At 32.2% G+C, this 19448-nt stretch overlaps 1 long non-coding RNA gene and 1 pseudogene across 2 annotated transcripts in view; one reads left to right on the top strand and one right to left on the bottom strand.

Moving 5' to 3' along the window:
- Positions 1 to 19448, bottom strand: part of LOC146993764 (uncharacterized) — a 299602-nt pseudogene that overhangs the window by 262368 nt on the left and 17786 nt on the right. Inside the window, exons 2-3 of the transcript XR_015043887.1 lie at positions 7158 to 7375; positions 5414 to 5729 (exon numbers count right to left, since the gene is read on the bottom strand). The product of XR_015043887.1 is annotated as an uncharacterized LOC146993764 (transcript). The remainder of the gene's footprint in view (positions 1 to 5413; positions 5730 to 7157; positions 7376 to 19448) is intronic.
- LOC146993762 (uncharacterized) overlaps positions 3007 to 19448 on the top strand; it is a 240511-nt gene continuing 224069 nt past the window's right edge. The window contains exon 1 of the long non-coding RNA XR_015043888.1: positions 3007 to 3144. This is a non-coding gene — a long non-coding RNA (uncharacterized LOC146993762). The remainder of the gene's footprint in view (positions 3145 to 19448) is intronic.

Raw genomic sequence — 19448 nt, 5'->3', positions numbered from 1 at the left:
CTTGATTTTATGTTGCTTAATGTGCGGTTTACTAACAGTTTCTTTTGTTGTATTTTATTTAAAAATTAATAGTTATTGTAACCGAATATAATCCATTTATTATAAGCGAAGTTACTAACCATGTTTTCGGCATATTAGCTATTTAAAGTGCAAATGAAATAATTTTGTTTTAAAACTGTATATGATAATAATAAAGTTAGAAAACACCAATGGCATTTCTTTTCTGATTGTCTGTGTAACATACTGGTATAGCTTTCAGAAAAGGAGTACTTTTAGGGCATTGTTTGAAATTGATTTTATGTGATAATTAAAACATAATGAACAAATTTAGTTTTCAATTGAAGATTCCTTACTCTTTTAAAGCTTTATCTAAAATAACTTCTTTGATACTTGCAAATTACCACACGTCTCTTTAAGACAACTGCCTGAATTTTTAACTTTGATCTATGTTTTCGTCAGCTTAATTTGAGTGACATAGAGCTACAGACAATTTTTTACCCAATTATGATGACAATTCTTCAGAAACAAGAATTGTTAATTAAGGCAAAGTATGCAAACACTATGCTCAAAGCTCGATGTTTTTGTTCAGAATATAAGGACAATTTGCAGTTAATTTGAATTATGGTATTCAAAACAATTAATTTTATCATAGACTTTTCACAAATTTCTCCTTTTGTGGCTATAAACAATCACACATCATCATGAATTTCAACATACGATCTGTAGCCAAAATCAGAAGGTGATATATACAAAAAAGCTGTATTGTTAAAGACAGTAAGTTAGTTTATATATAGTCTATATCTGATAGTCCTTAGGTTTTTTTTTTTTTTTTTTTTTTTTTAAGCAATTTTTGATCCGTAAGGCCCATATCACACATCATTTGTCTCACACGAACTACTGTTTCGAACAATTTTTCTGCTTGGTTTACTATTGAAAGATACACGTGCGACTTTTTCCTTCCTTTCCAAAAAAATTGCAAGTTGTTCTTTTTCAACCAGTGAGCTATCAGCTACGAGTAACAAGTTTCCTCTGTGTTAACACCAAAGTGATCTATGGTTATTCGCTTTTGTGACCAGACAGAAACATTGTTCCAAACAGTTGTTCGTCCGAAACAACCCGACGAAGGCTAGCAACCTAAGAGACCTTAATTTAACAGCCCACACCCACACAAGGCTGACTTCATTTCCTTTCGTATTTATTAGAATAAAACAAATTAAATTCACAACAGCAACGTAAAGGAATACAACAATACTGGGAAAGGAATCTTCAGGCTGTTTACGATATGAACGCCCTATTCCCTGTCCTTTACAGAAAACTCCGTGAAAAGTCCTGGATTTGAGAAAATGTATGTAATTTAAAATTAATTAAAATTTTTATATAAGCATGTTATTTTTACTACAGCAGGAAACATTCGTAAAATAAATATATTAAATTTATTGAATTACTTTATTTTTGGTATTTTGATATTTAACACTCTCCTTGCAAAAGACTGCAGTAATTTTCCTCATCAGGCAGAAAGACCTAACGCCTGCAAAAGCAAGTTTGCTCTCAGTCGCACGTGGTGATTTCATCGTTGTGCTGCAAGGGTCCAGTGTTTGCTGATCATTGCTATTCGACTTAAAATCCGTTTGATATTTTATTTTAACTGCTTTTATCTCTGTTTGATGCAGAATGGGAAAGCGGAAGAGAGAATGAGAAGAACTTTCAGACATAATTTACTATGATAAGAAGAAAAAATCAGAAAATATGGAAAATCTTCTTGTGAAAGCCATTTTAGCATCCGCGGTCAAACGGCTAAAAAATGATCTTAAGAATATTAGACGAAAAGAAAAGAAAAAAATGGTGACAAAGCAGAATATTGCTTGCTTAGATCTCAATGAAACGTGGAGACATGACAAGGGAGTCAGTATTGACATTGGAGAGAAAGACTCATCCTCTGAAGGCACTGCTTTAGATTTGGTGGAAGCTTTTAGGAATTTGAAGTTGGTTAGTGATGTTAGAGATAGTAGAGTTTTTCAAAAAGTTAACTTTTGATTATGTAATTCTGCTGTCGAAGCATAATGATGTTTAATGCCTTCTTTGCAAATGCTTAGGTTAGGGATGATAAAACCTAACCCTAGTTATTTTTGAAAAAATCTGCAATAGACCCCATTCCTAGCAATTCATTCCCACAGGTGGTTAAGACTGCAAACCCTGAAATCTGCCCTCGCTTGAAATACTGGCAAGTAGGCTTGCTTCACGGGCATTTACAGAGTTTTCCTTAGAATCGTTCTATGTGGCTGCCAGAAAACATTTGAATATATTGTTTATTTTTATTTAAATACAGTGATCTTGATTTTATGTTGCTTAATGTGCGGTTTACTAACAGTTTCTTTTGTTGTATTTTATTTAAAAATTAATAGTTATTGTAACCGAATATAATCCATTTATTATAAGCGAAGTTACTAACCATGTTTTCGGCATATTAGCTATTTAAAGTGCAAATGAAATAATTTTGTTTTAAAACTATATATGATAATAATAAAGTTAGAGAACCCCAATGGCTCTTCTTTTCTGATTGTCTGTGTAACATACTGGTATAGCTTTCAGAAAAGGAGTACTTTTAGGGCATTGTTTGAAATTGATTTTATGTGATAATTAAAACATAATGAACAAAATTAATTTTCAATTGAAGATTCCTTCTTACTCTTTTAAAGCTTTGTCTAAAATAACTTCTTTGATACTTGCAAATTACCACACGTCTCTTTAAGACAACTGCCTGAATTTTTAAATTTGATCTATGTTTTCACCAGCTTAATTTCGGAGTGACATAGAGCTACAGACAATTTTTTACCCAATTATGATGACAATTCTTCAGAAACAAGAATAGTTAATTAAGGCAAAATATGCAAACATTATGCTCTAAGCTCGATGTTTTTGTTCAGAATATAAGGACAATTTGCAGTTAATTTCAATTATGGTATTCAAAACAATTAATTTTATTATAGACATTTCAGAAATTTCTCCTTTTGTGGCTATAATCAATCACATATCATCATGAATTCCAACATACGAACTGTAGCCAAAATCAGAAGGCGATATGTATAAAAAAGCTGTATTGTTAAAGACAGTAAGTTAGTTTAACAGATATTTTATAGTCCTTAGGTTTTTTTTTTTTGAAGCAATTTTTGATCTGTAAGGCCCATATCACACATCATTTGTCTCACACGAACTACTGTTTCGAACAATTTTTCTGCTTGGTTTACTATTGAAAGATACACGTGCACCTTTTTCCTTTCTTTCCAAAAAAATTGCAAGTTGTTCTCTTTCAACCAGTGAGCTATCAGCTACGACTAACTAGTTTCCTCTGTGTTAACACCAAAGTGATCTATAGTTATTCGCTGTTGTGACAAGACAGAAACATTGTTCCAAACAGTTGTTCGTCCGAAACAAACCGACGAGTGCTAGCAACCTAAGAGACCTTAATTTAACAGCCCACACCCACACAAGGCTGACTTCATTTCCTTTCGTATTTATTAGAATAAAACAAATTAAATTCACAACAGCAACGTAAAGGAATACAACAATACCGGGAAAGGAATCTTCAGGCTGTTTACAATATGAACGCCCTATTCCCTGTGCTTTACAGAAAACTCAGTGAAAACTCCTGGATTTGAGAAAATGTATGTAAGTTAAAATTAATTATAATTTTCTATATAACCATGTTATTTTTACTACAGCAGGAAACTTTCGTAAATAAATATATTAAATTTATTGAATTACTTTATTTTTGTATTTTGATATTTAAAACTCTCCTTGCAAAACACTATGCAGTAATTTTCGTCATCAGGCAGAAAGACCTAACGCCTGCAAAAGCAAGTTTGCTCTCAGTCGCACGTGGTGATTTCATCGTTGTGCTGCAAGCGTCCAGTGTTTGGTGATCATTGGTATTCGACTTAAAATCCGTTTGATATTTTATTTTAACTGCTTTTATCTCTCTTTGATGCAGAATGGGAAAGCGGAAGAGAGAATGTGAAGAAATTTCAGACATGATTTACTGTGTTAAGAAGAAAAAATCAGAAAATATGGAAAATCTTCTTGTGAAAGCGATTTTAACATCCGCGGTCAAACGGCTAAAAAAAGATCTTAAAACTATTAGACGAAAAGGAAAGAAAAAAATGGTGACAAAGCAGAACATTGCTTGCTTAGATCTCAATGAAACGTGGAGACATGACAAGGGAGTCAGTATTGACGTTGAAGAGAAAGACTCATCCTCTGAAGGCACTGCGTTAGATTTGGTGGACGCTTTTAGGAATTTGAAGTTGGTTAGTGATGTTAGAGATAGTAGTGTTTTTCAGAAAGTTAATTTTGGATTATGTAATACTGCTGTCGAATAATAATGATGTTTAATGCCTTCTTTGCAAATGTTTAGGTTAGGGATGATAAAACCTAACCCTAGTTATTTTTGAGATCACCTGCACTAGACCCCATTCATAGCAATTCATTCCCACAGGTGGTTAAGACTGCAAACCCTGAAATCTGCCCTCCCTTGAAATACTGGCAAGTAGGCTTGCTTCACGGGCATTTTCAGAGTTTTCCTTAGAATCGTTCTATGTGGCTGCCAGAAAACATTTGAATATATTGTTTATTTTTATTTAAATACAGTGATCTTGATTTTATGTTGCTTAGAATATTGAACAGTAAAATATATATGTGAAATCTGAAGAAAGACTTTGTTTGGTAAACTAAACACTATTTATGGAATGTTAAGATGAATTTACTGCTTTAATATTTAAATACATTGTATGCAAATACACAGTATAAATTTAGAAACCACATAAAATACATCTTTCAATAGTGATAAGTTAATATATAATTAAACTCACAATAAAACAAACGTTTTTACTAGACTGTTCTTCAAATACTGAACGCTTTGATCACGTAACTTTAAAAGTTTGCCATTCTCACTTTTACTTACACTCATTATACAATGCACTCACATTTATTCTACACACTCACATATTATTGTTAACTGATATACGTAATTATTAATTTAACTAGATTTATTGTATAGGTTTACTTTCAATTACATTTTTAAAAACTGTTAAGCTTTATATAAATGATTAGGTTAAAAATTCGTAAAACAGTAATGAAATAATAAAAAACTTTTATAAAAGAAAATACGTAACATTAGATACTGCACACATAAAATTAAAACTTCGGTGATGCACTTAAACAAAATATATTAAGTAAATTCAGAAATAAGATTAATAATAATAATAATGGCTAATCAATATGAAGATAAACATAATAAGTATACATGTGTTACTAATAATTAAGCAATTAATACTTAAGTTAATTCAACATTAGTAATAGCAAGCGTTTATTTCAATGAACAAAATATAAAGTTACATTTCAATAAATACGAACTTACCAAGTATTTCTTCTCCCCGACAGCATGTGCTAACATTCCAGTCTATGTACACCGCAAAGCAATGGCTTCCCAATTGAGAATCCAAACCTCGAGAACATCTTGTGGGCCTACTAACTTTGAAGTAACACTTGTTTCTACAACCTGTCCATTGGCTTTATAATCTAGGAGGCACTGGCCAAGGGAGAGAGAAGAGCACTGTCGCTCTTGCAGTGCAGAAATTCTGCCGTGTTGTTGGAAATCTGATTTCTTTTTACTCCGCGCATGTAGTATTCCTTCATCATACGGACCATAAACAGAGTTCATGAAAACTTGCAACCTTAAAAAAATTACCTTGCTGAAATTCAATCAACATCAAATGCAGATCAAACTATTGCAAAAGCAACAGGAATTTTAAAATTCTAAATGATGATAATTTGAAGTGATGATTAGAGCTTTTTTATCAGATTATGCCTCATGTTGAAATAATATACAACTAAATGCAATCCAGAGAAATTAGTGTGCTTAAAGTTAATGAATATATAACAAATTTCAAAACTGCTATTTTAGAATTAAGAAACTCAAAGTACTGTGAAATTTTTCAAAGACACTAATGGCAGAAGTTAAGGAAATATGTGACTTTATACTATGTACTGATATAATGCACTAATATTCTTCCACTAAACACTTAGCAGCTGCTAAATTGTTTAACAAGAAATGCTTTGCTAGTTTTAGGAATGAACATCCTGTAGAAGAAATAGTATTGACCACTGAAACATATCCAATGACTGACAAAGAAAAGCTTGAAACTGAGCTAAAAGTATTCTATTGTAGGTCTGATATCCATGAATACTGCAAATTAACTGAGCTGCTGAAATTTATCTTCGAAAACAATCTAGATAATGTTTTTAGTGAAATTACGAAACTGATAAAATTCTCTTGAGAGTTCCCATGGCTACATCAGAGGCAGAACGCTGCTGTTCAACACAAAAAAAAAAACGAAAACTTTTCTAAGAAGCACTAGGAATTCAGGAAGACTAAATGCCCTAGTATTGCTTTCAATAAAGAAAAATTTCCTCAGTTGTGATCGAGAGATCAAGGAGAAAATTATTCATCTTTTCGCGCAAATTAAAATAAGAAGAATGGATTACGATTTTATATGACTAGATAAAGTTTGAACTTGTAAGATTTCATGAAGTTTCAAAATAAATTTTATTTTTATACATGTTATTTTCCTTTTACACAATTTTAAAACAAATGTTAATTTTTTTTTTTTTTTTTTTTTTTTTTTTTTTTTTTTTTAAACAGCACCCCCACTCATTTTAGCTACGAGCCGCCACTGCTGCTTTTCTCAAAAACTGCATACACTGCGTCATTTTTCTTTCAATTTTTAAGTAGTAATATTGATTGAAAGGGGTGGAATCGAAAGTAAATACTATGCTTAAGATGTCTCAGTAAAATCTCAGTGCATTCAGCTCAGTTTCACTGCACAATGTGAAAGAATACTCAAACATGTTCAGCATAAATTTAGATTTGACCTAGCAATATTTTATGACAAGAACAGTAGATGTGTTTATCCTTTTGACTGCATTGATGGAAGTCAGATCTAATGTGAAACAATTCCTGTAAGAAACCAAGTGTAATGTGCAATAATCCCTGTTAGAATTCAAATCTAATGAGAAATAACATTAGATTTGGTTTCTAACTGGAACTTACTAAATTCATAATTCAACGAAATCAAATATATGAACAGGAATTTTAATATTACCCAAGGACTCCTTTGTGCAAGCCTATGTGCAAAGCAGTCTGGCCTTCCGAGTCCACGCTGACAGGATCTAAACATTGCAGTGAGGTCTTCAGAACGTGTATACGAACAAAATTCGATGTATACACGTTCTGAAGACCTCATTGCGATGTGGACTGCTTTAATTTCTTCAATTTCAGCTATATCAATAACGGTGCCCCTTGTAACATGGGCATCCAATGCTAAAAATAAATTTTAAAATATTTAATAAAAATAATTAAATAAAGTTAAAACATTTAAATTAATGTAAAGTTATACAAGTTTCAGTGAAAATTTAAAAAAACATATTCATTGAAAAATGCATTATATAGCAATATGAATCTCTACATGCTTTCTTCTGCATAAAAAATGTGTACAAATTTTCATTACTTATTAGAAAACTTAATAAATGTAATAACCAGTATTCACTGTAAAGGTGAATTATTCATGGAAACAAAAGAGGTAAAAAAAATAATAAATTGAGTCAACATTAAAAAATATACCTTTAATTATAGTCAGCAGTCTAGTAACATTACCTATCAGTCTAGCTCATGTACACCATCATTAAAATTTGAAAATGGAGAAAAGAGTATTTTTTAATAGCGCAGATTGCATTGTAATTAAGTCTCATGTAATCACCTTTTGCTTTCTTAACTTCCCACTGCACCTTGGAAATGTACGATGTTGTGAATAAAAATTGCTTTTTCCTTCAAAAAAGAAAACAGTTTGGAAGGCAGAATTCTTTAAAATGTGCAAAGTTTTTCCTGTATGAGATAAGAATAACTGATAAAATGTATTTCAAAGATAGGTAATGCATAGCATTATTTTTAGTCCAAAGGGGCTTTATCCCTGAAGGACTATTGTTTTCGTTTTGCGATTTTGCGTTGAATCACTATAAATATCCGTTTCACTTTTCAACTGTTGCCACCAAATGTTAAGAGTCGTACATTATATTTGAAGAAATTAAATAATGAAAATCTGCATAAATGTATGTATATTTCTCGCATTGTGATAAAACAATGGTACATAGAGCCATCGAATTTTGAATGATGTAATCCTCCTACGAATATGGGCACGAGGAAGACCAAATTTGAAACTTGTTTTATTATAGATTTCATATTTTGTAAAACTTTAACGAATTTTTGATTAACAAACTCAAGGATTTCAAAGCGAGCAATGGCAACAGTCTACGGGGGGGGGACCTTTTTATCTCCAGTGCACGGAACTGTGTATCGGAAATTCTAAAGATATGCTAATTTTAAAATTATTTTGAGACATTTTTATGGAACTGAATTTTATGGTTTAAGTTCAAAGAATATATGATATTTAATAAATAAAGGTAACACACAAAATGTTAAAAAAACACCCCTTTGGACGTAATTTAAGATCTGAAACCATTCACCATTCAGATTTTTTTTTTTCTTATTCTTTTTTGTTTATTAGGCCAGAAGTTAGAGATTTTGCTTGCTTACCTTTTAGTTATGAGACTGGCTTAATGAATAGAAAAGCTTTTTTGGCTAGTGTATTCGAGACTGGGAAAATTTTCTTCACAAAGCACTTTAACAAGTAGCTTATACCTGAAGTTTTTAGTATAAAATTCTGTTTTCACATGTAACATTATATGTACAGGTGCAGGTAAAAGTAAGCAGAATACCAGGATTTCAAAATGGTAGCACAGGTAGAGTCCCACCGCATTAACAGTGCAGTTACGCCTTGCTTTTGATGCAGAACATTCAGGAGGAAAATCCGAGTATGTCTTATCTCTCCTAGACTAACATGAAGGTAGAAAGTAATAGTTTCACTTACGCATCGCTGAAAACTGAATTGTGAATTCATCGCCAAGCCAAACACACATACATGTTCTTTGGCCAAGCGACGAAGTTTACACTGCTGAAAATATGCCTATTGCGCATGCGTGAAGCATAAACCATGCTAGGGCTGGATGCTACTAGAAGTAAGTCCCCTATAAGAAACAGCGGACAAGTCCGAACTGGTTTTTCCCATACACTGCTACACTACTTTGAAGCAGTGACTCACCCCTCTTCGTGACCAAAACATTCGGTGACTTGCCTTTACAGGGGGGGGGGAATCAATAAGTTTTGACAAGATGGGAAATAAATATTTCGTAATTACGTCGTATATATAAGTATAAATGTGTATATTTTCTTTTTATACAATATTTCAGAGTCCTAAGTATTTGAAAGACTACATTTTTAAACGACATATCATTCTGAAAGGAATTACTTGAAACATTTTGATATTTAGAACATAAAATAAAAATAACAAATACACAATCAAGGATATTGAAAGATGTATACAAATTTACACGCTTATACTCATTAATTATAAGGAAATTGAGTTTTAAACTGTTATAGTTGAGCGATATTTTGGCATTTTAATGCTTCCTTAAGGTATTTATCATTCTTAACACACTGTAGAGTCATTAGTTTATTTTTGAAGCAGGAAACGTAAAAAAAGTGTAATGCCCTCGCCTGGACCTCTCGAATACACGCCAAGTGTGCTACCGTTACACCACAAAGGCATGCTAGAAGGAGGAAGAAAATACCTTATATACTCCCCCTTTTAGAGGGCGACCGTGAATTAGGGGACCCAATCGTCAAATCCTGGTGGTAATGAATAATCTTCCACCACCCTTTTTGTTCAAGCATCACTGCAAAGTAATTAAGTTTTTTTCTTTTTTTTTTTTTTCAGGCAGGAAACATGAAAACGTGCAACAATGCCTTTGCTGGGACTGGGATCTCTCGAATACGCGTCGAGTGTGCTACTGTTACACCACGAAGATATGCTGGATGGATAGCGAAAACACCTTATTACATAACAGAAACGTTTTGCTAAAATATATATTTTTGTAGTCCAGTAGCTTAGAATTTTCTAAAACAAATTCATAATCAAAACCGCTATTGCAAGTTATCAAAAGATAATCAGGATGTGATTTGTGTGAAAATGCCACTAAACTATACAAATTGCTATTACCCATCCAAGCAATGAATGTTTCATTTATGCGGAAATGTCCCCGCTTTTCTGTTTGTGCAGTTTATAAGGTTTTAAGTGATTTCTCCTGAGCGCTTTCCTCCTATGCAGTGGTTAGCACATTCAGCTTGCAAATTAAAACCCGTGGTTCGATTAACGAGTTAAACTCAAATAATTTTTAAATATTTCTACTTCAAAAAGCTTAATATATTGTCTTCAAAGTCTTAGAAGTATCGCAGTTTGTTCAGATAAACTTTTTAAACAATCCATGCATCAAACGTTATCACCTGGTTTGACGAAGATTGATGGTAGCGATAGTAAGCGAGACAAAAATCTGTTATTACCTTACACTAGGATCAATGTACAGTATGCTAGAATTACGAGCTATAAACGAGCTCAATTTATGGTTTTAGTATGACTTGATTTTTATGCTGGAGGATGTTATTACTTTTGTAAAGATCACAGTAAATTTACGATTAAAATTATCTTTCTGATCGATCTCAATGGTATCCTGGCTACCGGAAGCTGAGTCTAAAATCCAGGAAAGCATAGTTGTTTGTGAGTGTCCTTTCCATGGAGGTAAGAAAGGAAGGAGTGGCCAACCGGGCACTAAAACTGAAGCACTGCTTCAAAGCTTCGGTCACCAGATGAGGTGTTCTTTGATTACATTCAGAAGCTCGCTTAACAGTGTTCTGATAGTATTTCGACACACGACAGTTCCATACAAATAGAAAAAGGGACACTTTCACATGAAAGAAACATTCATAGAGTGATAGATAATAGCAATTTGTATAGTTTAGCGACATTTAAGCAAAAATCACATCTTGGTTATTTTTTGATAACTAACAACAGCGATTTTGATTATGAATTTGTTTTATAAAATTCTAAGCTGTTGAACTACAAAAATATAAATTTTAGCAAAAATGTTATGCATAAAGAATGAAAAATAACTTACGGTACCTTTAAAATTATATACGTCTTTCGATACCCTTGCTAGAGTATTCGCTACTTTTATTTTATGTTCCAAACGCCAAAATGTTTTAAATAAAATAAATTTTTTTCACATCCATATATTATTGTAACATGTACCTTTTAAAATTTTTTAGAGGAAAGGCTTTACTGTTCCTCATTTTAATTTTATATATCTGAAAAATAATCCCTTTGGGCTTACACGTTTTATTTATTTGGGTTAATTAAAAATAAAATATAGTGAATGCACAATTAAAGATTTGCACATGCCAGAAATGAGAAATATGAAAGGGTATTTATGCATGTGCTTGCAAAAAACATGTATCTGCCTTTAACAAAATACACAAATCATGATTTAATTATTTATAAATGTATTTGGAATGCAGAATTTATTCATTTATAAACAACTGTGAAGAAATCTAATTATTAAATGTATCTAATTTATAATGATTATAAATATTATCTAAATATATAATAACCTTAATATTGAATTGTAAACATAAATTGAAATCCTGTTGACAAATACGTTATAAAACTATTTAAGCAAGAATTGTTCGTACAGGAAAGCAATCTATTAAAAGACATTGTAAAGCAAATGCTATTGTTATGGAAAATTCTTATGTATTTTTTGTTGTGTATAATTTTTGCGTATTATTTTACTGTGAGTTTGTATTATCATTATTTTTAAATTAATGTATAATATTTAATATTGTTAAACTTTAAGGCAAAGCTCCCTTAAGTTTGGCTGAATATGTGTTACAGTAAAAAGGGGGTTGTATTTCCGTTTCTCACGCGTAGGCTTCTTTGGAGGTTAGAGGTCACTGTCCAACTGCATTTTCCCCTTTTTTCGCGGGGGTTGAAAACACGTGTTTTTCTCGTTCAGAGGCGAATAGTTCTAAGGGGCGGCGATTTTTTTGACAGAGTTATAGGTTGGAAACATTCTTCTGTTGCAGGGGAAAGAAAGGGTCTGTCTTCTTGTAGAAAGTTCTGAATTTCTGAGAATTTCAGTGGCGATTTATGACCTTTCTTCTAGTTGGCGAAAGAGAGTCCAAGTTTCCTTAAGATTGGCTAAATTTTTAATTTTAGTGTTGTTTGAACCAATAGTAATTTTGAGGCGTTTCTTGGTGTGTGTAAACCGAGGTTTCTTAAGCCGTTGCACGGAAAACGAGAGGATCTTTTGGACTGAAAAGAGATTTTTTAGAGAAAAGGATTAGCAGAATTTTTTGGAGCCTTAGCGGATTTGCTACTTTGACAGCAGCCCCTAAGGGGCCGGCCGCGGTCAGTGAGGTGCTGCGATGGAGCGGAGGAAAAACGCGGCAGCTCTTCGGGGGCCGACCGCGGTATACAGTTAAGTTTTTATCTCCAAGATTTCTGGGTACGGAGGGTCCGAGACAGTGTGGGTTGCTCGTCATGTTGACGGCAGCAATTCTTGCGCCCTATTATTTTCAATTTCGTCGCTGAGGTTTCTTTTCCCATTTGTGGAATAGTCTCTCGTTCTAAAGTATCTAAAGTGCTCGTTCGTTCTAAAGTATCTATTTTGCTTTCGAAAAGATGGAAATATGGAAAGTCGTCATCGCCTGAGGTCTGCTTTGGTCTTTTGTCTCCAGTTTCGACCTCCTTCTCTTGTCTTCAGTGGAACTTCCAAAACGGGAAGTTGATTGAGTTAATGTGCTGCTTAACGGAGGAATTTGAAAACTATGAACTATGAAAAGGTTCTGGTTCTGGAAACAACGATGAAGATTTGGCAGTTAATGTTTCAACGATTGGATCTGGGCAGCTCCTTGAGTCTCTCAAAGGTGGTACGCCGATTTCGTGAGTGACTTTATATTTTCATTGGTGTTTTATTTTGATACATACTCTTTTTAAATTTGGAAATGCTTAATACTAAGGCAAGAGTTGTCTTGTTAAGTAGATAAAATTTGAATATATTTTACTATATTTTTTTGCTGAGAAGGTTTTTTTTTATTTAATGTTTAATAGTCAGAAGTTAATTGAATTAATTGGAGGAAGTGAATCTTTGTTTTAATGGTTAAGTGCTATGTTATATATGATTTATTCTAAATTAGTCTTTTTAAATGAATTTAATCTTCTTGAGTTCCTGTTTAAAATGATTAAGAACTGTGACGTGTTTCGCTATGATTTTTGTATTAATGGATTAATGTTAAATATGAGATTGATTTGAAAAAAAAAATATGAATAACTTTAAAAGATTTTTGTAGGGGTAGTCTGGCCAGCTATCTTAAATTATAATGTGTGTGAATTTTCAATAAATGTGTTTATTATTTTTAATATTGTATTTTTTTTTTTTTTTTTTTTTTTTTTTTGTGTGTGTGTGTGTGTGTGTGTGTATTAATTGTGGTCTACTGTAGGTCACCCATGTGATCCTTACGGAAACATGGTTTATCAACCGAACCTGGGTAATTATATTGCAGTAGTAGAAAAATCAGTTTTGTGTTGGTGACTATACGATCCGTTTACTGATTTTAATTTGATTTATTGTGTAGACTTCTTAATTGGGAGATTGTATCTTTCCCCGGTGTTTTGAAGAGTTCTGTGTGGTATTTGAAATGTTAAAGGTTTAGGGCTATCTCTAGATTTTGTACTGAAGTTTATGTGTTTTCAGGTTGGAGATATAAATTAGTTTTCATTTAGTGAGAGATACCATGTTAAAGATTTGAGGAAGTGCATTTTCGAATTTTGTTTTTGTCAAATGATCGTGTTTCTACAAAACACCAGGGAGGATATCTTTCTTTGATGTCTTTTAGATTTAAAAGTTTTGATTATGTATGTACAAAGTTAAGTAGTTAGATTTAGTTTTTTTTTTTTTTTTTTTTTTTTTTTTTTTTTTTGTCACGGTACCAAGAGAAAAGATAGTTAAACGTAAAGAGATAAAAGTTAAGCATAAAAATATTATTTTTTTTGCTACGTAACACTATGAGATGCGCACTTAAGAAAGTAATAAAGAGTTTTGGAATATTTATTGTTGAAATTAATGAGAAAAAAATCTGATAATTAAAAGAATTATTCCCCCTACATTTTATAATAACTCAGTTACAAGTTTTAAATAATTAGAAAAATCCTTATTTTATTCCCTCTCAGAAATGTTCAGAGAAAGTTAAGTACTATTTAAAGTATTTCGCTAATTTTTAATAATTCTCTAATTTAAAATGAACCGAATAGAGCATTAATTATAAATATTTTTTTTATTTAAAAGATGCCTCAGAAGCCAAAAAATCATGTCATATTTAAGAAAGTATTTTAGGAAGAAGCTCTATAAATAGAAAAGAAATAATGCATAATTTTAATATTAATAATACAATAAACTTTGATCTTAATTTTTGTACCTTAACCGAATAAAATCGAATTACCTTAAATTTTTTTTCTAATGTAATTAACGAAAACTTGTGAAAATATTTCATTCAAATTAAACCATTCTGAGAAAAGTATAGCACTTAATTCCATTCAGAATGAAATGTTGTTTAAAAATATGTTGTTTTCATATACTTAGGACTCTGAAGTATTGCAGAAAAAGAAAATATATTCATTTATATGTATATTCACGACGTAATTATAAAATATTTACATCCGATTGCGTCAAAACCCATTGAACTTAATGGTAAATGACCCAATGTTTTAGTCACCACGTAGGGATCGCCGGTGCTTCAGAGCAGGGTATGAGAGAAACCTGTTTAGTGCTACTCCATCTTACTTCCTACCTCCATGATTCAATTGCTTTCAGGCGTCAAAAATCACTTTTTTTTTTCATATAACGAAGTATTAAGCCAAGTTCCATAAAAATCGTGAGAAATTTTAAGAATAAGAAAAAGTCAGGAGAAATATATTGTAAATCATGTTGGCCAGAGAGCGGTCGAAAATCGGGAGTCTCCCGCCTAAATCGGGAGAGTTAGCAACTCTGTAAATAGATTAAAAATGAATCGAATAAGAAAAAGAAGCTGAAATAGAACATTTAAAAAAGACTAATGAATAAGATTTCGAATAACTCTTGAGTTCCATTTAATTAAATGAAATTTAAAAAAAAAAAATTTAATATTTTCCTTTAAGAAATAAAATTACACTGAATTACCTAAACTCATATACAGTCAAGTCTTTAATCCGTACCTCAAAGCTACAAACTTTGTGCGCATGCGTAAACGCATAAAGTATCTACGCATGTGCATAATACCTTTACGCATGCGCATAATACGTTTAGGCATGCGTGTTTAACGTATAATGGACGGTATAAGCTAGGCTAAAATTATCTAATTATCTATTTCAGTTAATGTTGCAGATTGTGTTGTTCTTTAATCTTCTAATTGGATCCGGCTTATTATTTTTTGCAGACTGTTAGAGCAAGTTTATAAAACTAAGCTTAAACTTTCGATTATGTCAAAAAGAATTTCCAATTCTGGAGCTGCCAAAGGATCTACAAAGCGAAAGCATGTTTCGATGTCCATCAAACAAAAAGTGAAATTGCTGCAAAAAATGGATAAAGGCATATCCTTTGTTTCTCTAACCATTCTGAAATCTGTTTATCAATTTCACGCTGCTCTGCGGGGAGGCACGTCGCGGCATGCAATGAACTGGAAGTTGATCTGTCAGCACTATCCTTATCTTCAGGGCAGATGTTTTTATTTTATTCGGCTTATAATTCCTTACTAAATGTAGCATTTTATCTCGATGTACTCTGTCTTTCATATGATTTAAATCAAATTCCTTATCATTATAAATATCACAAATACACATCAAATAGTTTTCTGGTTACAATTTTCTAATTTCGACTATGCGTAAAGTAAGCTTTATGCATGCACACGTTGAAAAAAATTTTTAATAAATATTAAGCTTTTTTTTTTTTTTTTTTGTAAATTTTGATAACCTTTAGATCATACTTGCTTTTTATTTCATAAATTATGGTTTCATATTTTTAATTTTATAATTTCTGCATGCCATCTTACCAAATTTAAATTGATGATCTATAATCCAGAATTGCCGAAGTCCCGATGAGTCCGGATTAAAGACTTTTGACTGTACCCCATTCTATTATTCATTTAAATATGATTTATAATGTAAAATGACATTTTCTCATAATTACACATATAAGATAGGATTATTTTTGGTACTTTAGAAAAGAGTTTCTGAAAATCATTATCCTGCAGCTGATAAGAGACTTTTACATTTTCATTTGTAAAAAATTGACAGATTGCGCCAGTGTGGTTCCATTAATAGTTAAGTACCTTATATTTAACCTAATAAAGTAATATCTTAACCCATAGCCATCACTGATATAGAAAGAGTATCTCCGCAAACTTTTCCAGCAAGTTATTAGTACTAAAAATAGGGAACACTATTTTTAGCTTTAGAATCGCTTCATGTTTCACTCTACAAATTAAGATGCTAGTGCCCATAGTAACATAGAAAATCTCACTATGATGTATATTTTGCTATATTTGTAAGTGCGACATATAAACAAAACACCCCTAACTTTTAAGTCTCATATTAGTCAAGAATCTCATCTCGCATTAACGACCGTTCTACACTACACTTGAAGGAATAGGACAAAAATATTTTTTCTCGTTTACCAATTAGAGTCTAATTAAAAAAAAAATGTAACAGGAAAAAATTATATTTATTCACACCGAAATCTTTCAAACATTTGCTTTACAAAGGTATTAAAGGTATTTGTAAAATCTCTCATTTCATTTTACTATTTCTGCACTGGAGCAATTAAACTCTTTTTAATATATTTCTTACATTTCGAAAGTTTTACAACAGACAAATCAGCTGATGACCAAAATAGGCATTTTTCACTGGAAATATATGTCTGATACACGCATCTTTACAAACAAAACTGGTACATGGTAACATATAGTGCAAAAAATAGTGCTTTTTTTCTTTTCAATGCAAGTCTACCAGCAGCCAAGCAGAAGGAACATAAGTTGGGTAGTCCAATATAAGTTCAGAAATCTTTCATCATGTATCAACTACTATCAACCCTGAAGAAGGTAAAGGTAAAGGTAAAAGAATGGGGGACATCAGCGATGTACCATAGGTCAATTGGTAATGCCTTCCCATACTAACTCCGAGGTAAAAAAAAAGGGGGGGGTAATTGCAAGTTTTATAAGAATTTGCATATACTCAAAAGATCTAGAGTTTGCCTATTATGGTACATCGTGTAATTGCACAGTATGCCCCGCATTCAGTATTTATTAAAAATAATGGTGTAGGGCATATATAGATTACAAAATAGTTGGAATACAATTTGAGATTCACAAGATAAATTAAACATCTGATTTGGTGCAACAAAAATAGGAGATAAACATAATTAATAAACAAATAAACATAATGAGATAATTGTAATTAGTACTGGCAACACAATGTTAAAATGAATTGTTATAATAATTGCTAAAGAGGTGAGTGTCCATGGGTTATTTCAGATATATTGGTTTATTGCAGTTTATAAAGCTCACGAGCGGAGCCATTTTATCCATAATCACAGCATGTAAAAATTCACTAAGTTTAAACTGTATGTGGACTTACACTTGACAGAGATCTAGGCCGTAGGAAGAGAGTCGTTGCATAATTTTCTGAAACTTTAGATATTGATATTTATCTTTAAATAAAAACCTTTGGAATGCCAGGAGGTCAGTTCTTGGGGATTTTATGTCAATATCCTCAGTTAAGGGGCATGAGAAAGTGTAATGATCAGGAGTTCCCTGTTCCCCACATATATAGATATCAGAATTTGTCAAATTTCTTGCGTAGAAATATGTGGGGAAGGGTCCATGTCCTGTTTGTTATAAAGTAATTTAGTGAAGGATTCGAGTTCAGAGATGCGAAGCTTACATTGGGGATCAAGTTATATGTGCGTCTTCCCTGTGGAGCATTGTTCCACATATCTTGCCAAGATTTTGAAGCAAGTTGTTTTAATTGGTACTTGAAATTTGAGCAAGGCCACGGAATGATGATTTCAGTACAATCTTGATTAATAGCTGCTTCTTTGGCTAGTTCATCTGCCTGATCTTTGTCCTTTGATCCATGAAATTTGAATTTTGTCAAGATTAAGACACAATAACACGCTGAATAAATACTAATCCAGAAGACAAACAACAAAAATCAGCGTTATATTTACAAAATTTCCACAGGACTAGTTTCGATGGTTTTACCGAACCACCATCCTCAGCTGCAAAACCGCAAATGAACAAGATAGGAAAAAATGATTAGATAAGATAAGAAAGCCTGGAGAGAAATTAGCTCATCAATTTCGATGCAAGAGAAATGAAATTCGCGAAGTCTGGTTTCTAGACATCTTAATGCACCCTCCACCGGGACATTGGTGAATAATGATTTTACATCAAAAGAAACCATGAGTAAATTTTGATGAGTCTTTTGATGTAAAATCATTATTAATTAATTTCTCTCACTCAACTCTGTTTGAAACAAACACATTTTGTTTTCCAAAATAAATATTACAAGCAAACTGAGGGAAAGCCCCCTCAGTCCCATCCTTGCTGATATCTACATGCATTATTATGAATCAAAATTGTTTGAAACTTTAAACTTCCCGGCATGGTTCCACTACGTAGACGATACTTTTACCCTGTTTGAAGGTAATAAAGATGATTTAAATAAAGTTCTATCAACAATGAATTCTATTGATCCTGCTATTCAGTTCACTTTTGAACTTGAGACTTGCAATTCTCTTCCGTTTCTCGACATTCTGGTCACACGTAACACATCCAACTTCAGTACTACAGTTTACCGTAAACCTTCATCGGTTTGCCTTCCACCACACTTTAAATCATGTCATCCGACTAAACAAAAGTTAGCTTCATTTTATTCCTATGTTTTCCGTGCTCTTCAAGTTTGCTCCTCCAAACTAGCCCTTGATGAAGAACTAAATTATTTAAAAGCAATAGCTATTGACAGGGGCTTTTCACCCAACATTATTAATCAAGCAGTTAAAAAATTCTCATCTCAACACACTAAAAGACACACTCTTGTTTTAGGAGATTATAAAAATTCTGTTGTCATTCCCTTCTTTCTATCAATTAGCTATAAAGTTGCACATATTTTACAGAAATTTAACTTTCGGGTTGTTTATTCTCCCATCAATAAAATTCCAAGTTCCATACTTAAGGACCCCATTCCGGATATGAATTCCTGGGGTATTTATAGGATTCCTTGCCAGTGTGGTTTAATTTACATTGGCCAAACTCAAAGAGCCTTAAAATTTCACGTCAAGGAACATGAGGCATATGTTAGAGAAAAGGAAACACAGAGGTCTTCTGTTGCCCAACATTGTTGGTCCGAAAATCACAC

Source organism: Stegodyphus dumicola, chromosome 11, assembly GCF_044657685.1.
Source record: "Stegodyphus dumicola isolate Sdum_Otavi_A_Nest chromosome 11, ASM4465768v1".
NCBI lineage: Eukaryota > Metazoa > Arthropoda > Arachnida > Araneae > Eresidae > Stegodyphus > Stegodyphus dumicola.
This window is presented reverse-complemented; position numbering and strand designations above follow the sequence as displayed.